Source organism: Pinus tabuliformis, chromosome 7, assembly GCF_031772625.1.
Source record: "Pinus tabuliformis cultivar Carrire ecotype Pingquan chromosome 7, CPIR1, whole genome shotgun sequence".
In the NCBI taxonomy this organism is placed as follows: Eukaryota; Viridiplantae; Streptophyta; class Pinopsida; order Pinales; family Pinaceae; genus Pinus; species Pinus tabuliformis.
In genome coordinates, this window is record NC_142293.1 from 1628822578 (window position 1) to 1628834568 (window position 11991).

Consider the following 11991-nt stretch of genomic DNA (forward strand, 5'->3'; position numbering starts at 1 on the left):
AATCTTTTGACTTGATGTAGTCATTTGACTTATATATATATATATATATGTGTGTGTGTGGTGCATTTTTTTTCATGTTTATGTACTTAATTTATATGTTGGTGTTGATGTGTATATTGATAGGTCATGTTAGATATGTTCATTTAATGTGGTTGCAAATAGATGTGTATGTGATAACAATTATTTGACATGAGATGTATATTAATTTGAGAATGTGTGTGGTGATGATGTTAGATTACAATGTTTATGTTTTGTTAGATGTTATCATGATGATGATGCCTTGTTAGATTATTAGATTTGTGTGCTAGCTAATGATCTTATATGTGCTAGAGGTGCATATAATTAGATGATGGTAGTGAATTTGAATGTGTATCTTAGATGATGTTTATGTGTTTATTTTTTAAAAATAATATTTATTATAGATTATGTACTGGTGAACTTATATCAAACTTTTATATATGAAATTGCATGCAAAACTACTTACCCTAAAAAAATGCAAATATATTTTTATAAATTACAAAGTTTAGTATGGTTGAAACTATGATTGTAAAATTACGATGAATATTATTCTATTTCTTAGATAGTTCATTGATATTCAATCTAACTTAATTAGTAAAATATTTCAATACTCACATGGAAAAAATAATTTAGTTAGTTTTTAATAATACGAAAACGTGTAACTCATTCAATTTTTCATATAAAATATTAATAATAATAAATTATTGAAAATACAATTTCATTAATTTAATATTAGTTTATAAAATTCAATCTATTGTTAAATTTAAAAAACTTAAGTAAGACTTTTTTATAATTAATTTAGATTTACTATTACTTAAAAATTTCTATTTTATAAATTTTAATTTATTACTAAATTTATGAGATTTTCAAACAATTTAAATTTAATATTTATAGCAACTCTTACCAATTTAAGTTAGAAATTTATCTCTCTAAAGATGAGGGTCAAGAAATGTAAAATAAGGCTTGTGAAGTTACTTGTAGTTGAGGATTTGCTCTATTGGTGTAGGAATTTTTAGGGTAAGTTCCTCAGACAGAACACCAAAGGACACCACTCACAAACAGATCACAAATCAATACACCAGTATTGTTGACATGGTTAAAACCCTCAAAGAGGAAAACAGTCCACGGCCTGAGCCAACGTGGCCACTTCAGGAAATTTATTAATAAAATAATGAAAATTTGCATAAGCTTATCTCATGAATGGTTACCCTACAAATGACCCTCCATGCTCTTTAAATAGAGATCATGGACCAATCAGGTATTAAGCCACAGATCAAGTGTTAGTAATACCGAGGAGAGAATGAACCGTGGTCCGTCGGATCACTACATATTGTGACCGTCGGATTGTAAGATACAAAAGTACATAGTAAAGAAACACACTTTACCTAACTCTACACTAGACCTAGTTATACTTAACTATTTCCTATGTGTTGGAAGATCCTAACATCCCCCCTTAAGAACAACTTGGGATAGGATTGAAGGATGTACAAATATGACACAATAGGAGAAGGAAGGAGGCATTATAGCCTACCCCCGCTTAGTGACAACTTCCTGAACTCCAAACATAAATTGAAGTTTATTAAACTTCGCCTCTGTGAGAGCCTTTGTAAAGATGTCTGCAACTTGATCATTTGTTGAACAATATTGCACTTCAAGAACATGGTCGTGAATGAGCTTTCTGACGAAGTGCATGTGCAGTTCAATGTGTTTTTTGCGCTGATGTTGGACTGGATCTTTGCATAGTTGAATGGTACTTTGATTATCACACCAAAGTGAAGTCGGATGTTGCTGCTAAAAGCCAAACCCTGATAGGATCTAACGAAGCCACAAGGCTTCCTTACTAGCTTCTATGGTTCCACGATACTCTACTTCTGTTGAAGAAATAGAAATGGCACTTTGTTTCTTGCAAGCCCATGTAATAGGTCCTAAACCAAGAGTGAACACATAACCTGCAGTAGACTTCCGATCATCAGGGTCACCAGCCCAATCAGAATCAGTGAAACCAACCAATAGAGGAGATGCTTCTGCACTGTAATGAATCTCAAACTGAACTGTACCTCGAACATAATGAAGTATTCTTTTAGTTGCTTTCCAATGACTTTCATGTGGGTTTTTCATAAACCGAGCAATAAGGCCAACAGCAAAGGAAAGGTCAAGACGAGTATGGGTCAGATACAAAAGTTTTCCTACAAGTTGATAGTATAAGGTAGCATCAACTTCAGGGGAAGTACAAGTGACTGAAAGTTTGGCTCCAGAGTGAAAGGGAGAAGGGGTTGGCTTACAGTCTTCCACGTGAACATGGCATAGAAGATCACAGACATACTTGGACTGGGAAAGGGAAATACCTTCCTTGGATTGCAAGACTTGAAGACCAAGAAAATAATGCAAGTGTCCTAAGTCTGTCATTTCAAACTTCTTTTTAAGGCTGGACTTCACATGGTTTATAAGGTTGGGATCACTACCAGTAAGGATAAGATCATCAACATAAAGAACAAGAATGATAAGAGACTTGCCCACTTTCTTGGTGTAGACAGTATTGTCAGAATGACACCTAGAAAAGCCAGTTTCTAAAAGAAAGCTATCCATTTTCACATACCAAGCCCGAGGAGTTTGCTTGAGACCATAAAGGGATTTCTTAAGCCGACATACAAGGCTGGAGTTTGTTTGTATAAAGCGAGTAGGTTGTTCCATATAGATTTCTTCATGCAAGTCCCCATGCAAGAAGGCAGATTTAACATCCATCTGAAGGACTTCCCATTTGAAAGAGGCAGCAAGGGAAAGAACAAGGCGAATAGAGTTCATTTTGGCAACAGGGAAGAAGGTTTTAGTATAGTCAATGCCTTCAACTTGTGAAAAACCCTTAGCAACAAGATGAGCTTTATGTTTATCAACTTTTCTATCTGGTCCATACTTGGTTCCAGAAACCCATTTGCATCTAACAAGTTTTCGTCCTTTTGGTAGAGGAACAAGATCCCATGTATCATTTTCCAATAATGAATGATATTGTTCTTTCATAGTTGCGTCCCAACCTGGATGGCCTGAAGCTTTTGCAAAGGTGTCAGGATCATAATTCGCTGAAGCTTGAGCCAGTAAAGAAGAGGCTCTATCGAACTAAGAACATGTATGTCACTGATATGTAGGATCACTGGCAAGAGCGCCTGCTGCATCCAAAGTATGGACCCATTTTGGAAGCTGAGGAGCTGAAGGAGGATCCTAAGAAGGTGGGGGAGGATTGTCATCCTCGCTTTCATCATCTAAAGAGGAAATATTTTCAAAAGTAGAAGAGATAGAGAGAGGTGGCACATCCGCCGAACTAGGCTCGTAGGCCGATATATTTTCAACAAACTTTACATCTCTTCTAATGATAACATTTTTGGACTTAAGTGGAATAAGTCTATATCCTTTGACATCTTCAGAATATCCAACAAAGATACATTTTTCACTCTTAGGTTCTAAAGCTTTATGTTTCTCATCTGGAATATGGGCCCATGCTTCACTTCCAAAAACACGAAAGTGACTTACATCTGGTTTAAGTGAGCTCCATGCTTCTTCTGGAGTGATATTCTTTAAAACCTTAGTAGGAGTGCGATTTATTATGTAATTTTCACAGTTAATTGCTTCTGCCCAAAAATGAAGACTAAGTCCTTTAGATTGAAGCATACAATTAGCCATTTCCTTTAATTCCTTTCAGCTACACCATTTTGTTGTGGAGTATATGGAACAATATGTTGCATTTGAATTCCATTCTCAATGCAAAAGCTGATGAATTTGTTGTTAACATATTCTCCACCATTATCAGATCTTAGCTTAAGAATTTGATGTCTAGATTGTTTTTCAACAAAGGCCTTAAAGGCCAAGAACATGTTAAATACTTCATTCTTGAGTTTTAAGAAGTATACCCAAGTGCATCTAGAGAAATCATCAATGAAAGTTAAGAAATACTTGTAGCCAGAGAATGAAACAAATGGAAGTGGACCACATAAATCACTATGCACAAGATGTAAATGGGCTGAGGCGTGCCAAGAGGCACATTTTTCAAAACTATCCTGATGATGTTTTCCAAGTACACATCCGAAACAAACACCATCTCTGCAGGATACCATTAAAAGACCTGTCACCATATTTTCTTTACATAGATTCTGAAGGGAGCGATAGTTTAAGTGACAAAATCACTCATGCCAAAGTTTGCTTACTTCATCATTATGAGCAACAAATACCGATGGAAGATTTGATGACCCAAAGTTGTTAAACTTATACAGCCTTGTAGAATCATCAGCAATGTCAGTAGCTAAAATCTGTCTAGGATCTCTTAGGTCCTTAATTACAACATCGTGAGGTGAAAATTCAACGATTTTACCTTCGCCTAAATGAGTTATCTGATATACAGATAGAAGGTTGCAGGATAAGGTTGGAACACATAATACATCATTAATATGACCATTGTCTATATGAACAATTCCAGTCCCTACAACACTAAGAGATCTATCATCACCAACATATATATTTTTGGTGTTACAATCATTTAAAGAAGAAAACATGGCTTTGTTTTTTCCATGTGATAAGAAGCTCCAAAATCAACGAGACACTCATGAGAATTAGAAGAAGAAGATACATTTAGTGAATATACTGAGATGTTTGACAACCACATGAAGAAAGTGTTATTCCTGAAGATGAAGTTGAAGTTGAAGAGTGCTCCAAATGGATGTTATGCTTCTTCATTGCTACTTCCAAGGCTTCCATCTTCTTAAAGCATTTGGATTCTAAGTGGTCATCTTGGTTACAAAAGTGACAATGTTTATCAGTCTTCTTCCCTTTGTTTTTATTTGCCTTATCATTTTGTTGAAATGATTTTTCATTTTGAGGCTGAAATTGCTTAGGACCTTTGTTTGGTTTAGGACCATTCTTTTTAGGATATGGCTTCTTAGGATTCTTTGAATTTGGTTGTTGTTGGGCAGCTAAGGATTTCTTAGAAGAGTTTCCAAGATTAAGAAGACCAAGGTGTAAGAGTTTTTCTTGTTCTCTTATTAAAGAATCACAAAAGGCATCAAAGGAAGGGGACTTGTAGTCTTGTCCTTGAGAAATGAAGGCTTATCTTGTAGAATGAAGGTGGAAACAAACACAGAGTAGGTTGGTCCCAACTTAGTAAGAATGGAATAGATAAGGTTCCCATCTTCTTTCTTAACCTTAACACCTTCCAAGAGAAGTCTAAGGGTCTTGAACTTGGACAGAAAATCTTCAATGGAAGAAAAATTATTGGGATCCAATGTAAGCAACTCATTTTCGAGTTGATGGGCTCTAAGTTCATTTTTAATTCCAAAAACTTTAGTGATCTGTTTCATTGCTTCATTAGGAGTATCAAGTTCTAGGATATGGAATCTAAGGTCTGGAAAAATAGACATCCCTATCAACCCACATGCTTGATCTGTTGAAAAATGTGCAATAAGAAATGTTAAATTTAGAAAGTGCTAAAAATAGATCTGCTAAAAATAGCATGTCTAAAAATAGCAGTTTGGCCAATGAGCATTTTCGCTACCTTGGGTGAGAGGTGAAACTGCTAAAAATAGAATCTTCTAAAAATAGCATTTATGGGTCCCTTCCTATTTTTAGTAGTCCCTGGTCTAACTATAGGAAGTAAAAACGAATTTGGTCTTAACAGCAGTTTAAAATATTAATTAATTAATCTCCATGAGTTAATTAATTATGGAAAGTTAAACTTGAAGTCTTTGTGAGATCATGCAATTATTTTCTTCCTTGATTTAGGAATTTATCCCTTGATTAAAGGAGATAAGGTTCAGTTCTATATTGAGAGGATCAATTGACTTAGTTTAACTTAGTCAAGTTCAGTTAGATTAATTTAACAAGTTGTTAAATTAATGAGATATAGTTTGTTGATATTTGGATGCATGTGACAATTATTATTTTCAGATAACTGCGTATTCACTCATGAATAATTGATGCATGTTAGTTCTGTCAGAGACCCAGTTGAGATCAGAGAAGGGACAATGTACTATCATTTGAATGAATATTTTTCCTATAAAGGAAGCTCATCCATGATGAGGATTTATCTCCTTCAGGTTTGTGCAGTTAGATCAGAGGTTAGTGAGTGTGTGAAGAGGCCAATTCACACAGGTGGCAGCACTGGACCCCAAGTAAACTGCACAAGGAAATAGGAGGCTCGGAGGGCAGAGGAGAAGGTTTGTGAGAAGCCTTTGACTGTCTATGAGTAGCAGAGGAATTGTACTGAGAGCTGGATAGCTTTCGAGCTAAGGCTTTGTGTAATCCAGACTATATTTCCACTTGTATGATAGTACAGAGTTGGGGTTTTAGGCAGGTGCTTTCCCCGGGTAAATTCTTATGTGTTATGTGTGATTGGTTCATTCTTATCAGTTATATGTGTTCTTATTGATGTTGCTCATGGTTGATTAAACTTCCGCTAAATTGTTTGTAGAAGTAGATCAAGTGTTTTGCTTTAGTACATTGCATTACCAGGTTGATCTATACGTGGGAAATTTCTACATGGTATCATAGCTAGATGATTTGTAGAAAAAGTTCTACATGGTATCAAAGCTAGCTAATTTGTAGGAAAAATTCTACAAAATTCTAAATGGTATTAGAGCACATGTGATGAAGGAGAGAACAATAGACTGAGAGGAGATTTCAAAGTTTTGAGTTTTGGGCCGAGAGTTTGCAGAGCAGATCTGAAAATTTGTACAAAATTTTTAGAAAAAAAAAGCAAATTTGAATTCCTTGCGGAAAAATACCCAAAATCAAAAAAACAATCAGCTGAATCGGAGTTCGGATGAGGGAGATATCGCTGATTTAAAATCAACTCTTTTCCTAGAAAATTTCGTGACGGCAGGAAAATGGAAACATATTGGTGTGCTAGCCAAGAACCTGTATGCACTTGAGGTACAAGATGCATGCAAAGCCTTGAGGAGCAAGGAAAAGGTTAGAGACTTGGTGGTTGAAAGGGAGAGTATATTACCTCTCAACATGCAACGCCAGAAGAAGTCTCAAACAATTGTGGAGGAGCCACGATTAGTGCAACAGCTTCAGGAGGTTGTGGAGCAGCCACAACAGGGGAAGCTGAGAGGAGATCGAGTAGAGACACTCATGCAGAGACCTCCAGTAGGGGGAAACTTCGAGCCAGGTGGGCAGAGGGATCACATGCAGCCATACCTCCAGGCAGGAGGTGGGGTGATATAGAGTGATCGTCCCAATGAGGAGGGGCAGGATCCTAGAGGTACCCAACCTCTTGGATGAGACCTTGCTACGGGAGCCCCGATGTGGAGCAGTAGGAACTGACTGATTGGGTAGAGATAGATGTGGATGGAGTGGCAGAGAGAGCTACAATGCAGGGAATCCCAGGACAGCGTAGAGCATGCAGGCTGCAGCAATGTGAGAGGCACAAGTGTGTTGCATAGTGCATGGTAGCACAGAGAAGGGTGCAACAGTGCGAGATGCATGGAGATGTTGCAGTAACATAAAGGTCAGAGAGGGAGCACTTGTCAGCAGCAGGTAGAGCTTCAACATCAAAGTATGTTTCTAACCCAATAGAGAGGTCAATTGGGAGTGTTTTTGTTCCAAGAGTTTTAGGAACAATCGGACTGGATAGATGTGTTGCATGCAGAACATTCCAGAGGTATAGGATCGGGTTCAAGAGGAAGCCTTTCTTGTTGAGAGGGAGTGTTGAAAAATGTGCAATAAGAAATGGTAAATTTAGAAAGTGCTAAAAATAGATCTGCTAAAAATAGCATGTCTAAAAATAGCAGTTTGGCCAATGAGCATTTTGGCCACATTGGGTGAGAGGTGACACTGCTAAAAATAGAATCTTCTAAAAATAACATTTATGGGTCCCTTCCTATTTTTAGTAGTCCCTGTTCTAACTATAAGAAGTAAAAACGAATTTGGTCTTAACAACAGTTTAAAATATTAATTAATTTATCTCCATCAGTTAATTAATTATGGAAAATTAAACTTGAAGTATTTGTGAGATCATGCAATTATTTTCTCCCTTGATTTAGGAATTTATCCCTTGATTAAAGGAGATAAGGTTCAGTTCTATATTAAGAAGATCAATTGACTTAGTTTAACTTAGTCAAGTTCAATTAGATTAATTTAACAAGTTGTTAAATTAATGAGATATAGTTTGTTGATGCTTGGATGCATGTGACAACTATTATTTTCAGATAACTGTGTATTCACTCATGGATAACTGATGCATGTCAGTTCTATCAAAGACCCGGTTGAGATCAGAGAAGGGATAGTGTATTATCAGTTGGATGAATATTTTTCCTATAAAGGAAGCTCATCCATGATGAGGATTTATCTCCTTCAGGTTTGTGCAGTTAGATCAGAGGTTAGTGAGTGTGTGAAGAGGCCAATTCACACAGGTGGCAGCACTGGACCCCAAGGAAACTGCACAAGGAAATAGGAGGCTTGGAGGGCAAAGGAGAAGGTCTGTGAGAAGCCTTTGAATGTCTATGAGCAACAAAGGGATTATACTGAGAACTAGATAGCTTCCAAGCTAAGGCTTTGTGTAATCCAGACTATATTTCCACTTGTATGATAATACAGAGTTGGGGTTTTAGGTAGGTGCTTTCCCTAGGTAAATTCTTATGTGTTATGTGTGATTGATTCCTTCTTATTAGTTATATGCGTTCTTATTGATGTTGCTCATGGTTGATTAAGCCTCTGCTAAATTGTTTGTAGAAGTAGATCAAGTGTTTTGCTTTAGTACATTGCATTACCAGGTTGATCTATAAGTGGGAAATTTCTACATGGTATCAGAGCTAGCTGATTTGTAGAAAAAGTTCTACATGGTATCAAAGCTAACTGATTTGTAGGAAAAATTATACAAAATTCTACATGATCTTTCCTATTTTCCCATTTGGCCACCTTATCTTCATCTTTTGGTTTGGTTTCTTGGTCTGAGTCTATTCTATAAAGACTTTTACTTCTAAGTAAATCCACAATGTAGGAACACCATTAGAAGTAGTTGGTGCTGTCAATAATAACTTGGCATGGAATTTCCAATTTAACAAAAATTGAAGCTGTAGATGTTGAAAATAAGTGTTCCAATGGAAATATCTTGAAAAAATAGGCTGATTAAAAAAAAACGGCTCTCAAAACGGCTTCCGGATGAAGAAGTTATGGCTTTTTGAAGAAAATTTGTTGAAGATGTCGACGAAGTGCGGGAATGTGCGGAAATGAATGCTAATGTTATATTTAAAAAAAAAATCGCCCCCTTTCCAAACTTAATCTAATTAGCTCAACAAAAAGAAAGACTTGAACTCCAAACCTCTATTCTCATAAAGTAGCTTTGGACCAAGTGAGCTAGATTAAAAGGTTAGTAATTTTTGGAAAAGAGGAAGGGTTTTTTTTTTTAGTCACTGAAGCTTTGGGGTGCGTGCTTACTTGAGAAAGCTCTTTTTTGCCTACAAAACAAAAAACACAAAACCCAACACGAACATACAAAAAAAAACAAACCTTACGGCTTGAAGTTAGCTTTAGCCGGAAACTAAATATTTTCCTCAATGTTTCTGATTTTCCAAGATCACACTAAGGTGCGACGGAAAAGAGCATACGCATGAGAAAAATCCTTCCTTTCTGTTTCTAATTTGCCCAGATTGCACAGAGTCACAGGGCAAAGAGCATACGCAGAAATGAAAGGTATAGATCTGATAATAAAAAAAACAAAGAGCTAAATAAACCGAAATAAACAGAGAGAAAATAACTAAAAACTGCAAATAAACACTGTATACCTCCAGATCTTAAAAATGACGTAGTTAGGGCTACCAGAAACCTTTTCGCGTGAAACGAAAAGGGTTCCTCACTGGAACAGATGCTCCTAACACAATAGAGCATTCCTCTCGGCCCGAAAGCAGTCAGAAACAATAGATCTAGGGAATGGCAGTCGGATGCAGTTCTGTCGACTTCAGATTTGGATCACCAACGGATGTGACCCTCAACTTGGCTTTGATACCATGTAGGAATTTTCAGGGTAAGTTTCTCAGACAAAACACCAAAGGATGCCGCTCACAAAAAGATCACAAATCAATATACCAGTATTTTTGACGTGGTTAAAATCCTCAAAAAAGGAAACAGTCCACGGCTTGAGCCAATGCGGCCACTTAAGGGAATTTATTAATAAAAGAATGAAAATTTACATAAGCTTCTCTCATGAACGGTTACCCTACAAATGACCCTCCATGCTCTTTAAATAGAGATCATGGACCAATCGGGTGTTAAGCCACGGATCAAATGTCGGTAATACCGAGGAGAGAATGAACTGTCGAATCACTACATATCGTGACCGTCGGATTGTAAGCTACAAAAGTACATAGTAAAGAAATACATTTTACCTAACTCTACACTAGACCAAGTTATACTTAACTATTTCCTATGTGTTGGAATATCCTAACAATTGGAAGTTCTCCCTTAAAGAGGCAAGTGAACTTTTTTTTTTTGGTAATAAAGATATAACATTTTGGTTCTATTTTGGTTCTTTATTTGCTATTATATTAATTTAAAGTTAACTCATTTTCATAATCAATATGAGTTAAATAATACAAAAATGATACTATATTAGATTTAAACTTTTGACAAATAATATATTTGATTATTTCTTCATGATCAACTCAAAAAATATTCTTTTTTTCACATACTTATCACGAAATAGTCACTAAAATTCATCTGAGTTAGTTACCGAAGAACCCACAGTAATAACCATATTCTGTCAACGTTTCAAATCCCAACAGGGATCCATCATCAGGAATATTTCTGAATGTTGATAGTGGAAGAGCTAAATGAGAGTTTTAAATAGTTATGAAGTGAGTTGTTTTGATGAAGGTCGGTTGCATAATAATTATTATTATTATCCATATTTTAAGTTTTTTTATTAAATTAAGTTTTTATTTTAATTCCTATCATTTTTATTTTATGATGATTTTAATTTAAAAGTTAATTTATTAATTGGAGAATATTAAAATAATAATTATTACAAACTATTTATTATTAAAAATAATTTTCAAGAAATTAATTATATGATTAATAGAACTATTCTTAATCTTGACCTAAATATAAATAATTCTTAGTATAACTTAATAATAATACTCATAATTAATTAATAATAATAATTTATATAATAATAATTAATAATTAGTAATAAATATTATAAATATTCACTACTAAGTTTTAATAGATATTATAATTTTTTAGTTATTTATAAATAATAAATGTTATAATAACTATTATTATTATAAATAATTATAATCAATTTATTAATTATACTATCCGGATGCGGGTGATAATCAATCCATTAATGGCGATTAGACGGACAGGCGGCGGGAGGACTGGCCACATGGCTTCCTGCGTCTTCTCCCATGCCAACCTGAAGGGCATTCATGGCACCTTGCATGCGCCATTAAATGGGTGCTCTGGCTGAGACCTCACCATATTGCTCATAGCCATGGCCTCCATAGACCATAGCGTTGTTCCTCCTCCCCTACTCCACTGCGTTTGTCCGCCTCAAGTCGCGAAGCCTTGCTCATGCACAGTGACAGGAAGCCGTTGCTAGCTGCTCAGTTGTATTAACCTTGGCAACGGCTTTTACTTCTCCCACACCAGGCTCTGTAGTTTAGCTCCCACTCAGACATCCTCGGCTCACCCTCTGCTCAGTCATTCAACCAATCTCCCCACTGATAGCTTTGCTTTGAATCTCGCCATGGCTCGCATTCGCCATCGAATGCAGAGCAGGCGAGGGGGCACTCGTGGAGGGGGCATCCGTCCTCTTGCAACGCCCATCCCAGATTTGGTCTCCCCCTGCTCTTCTGCGGACATCCCAAATCCTTATGGCTCCTTCTCTGGCCAATATCCTGATACCCGTAGCGATAGGGGACGAGCTCAACTCCAAGGGGCTGGAAGGAGGGATGTCGATGTCCATACAACCAATTTTCCCCTTCCCCCTCACCC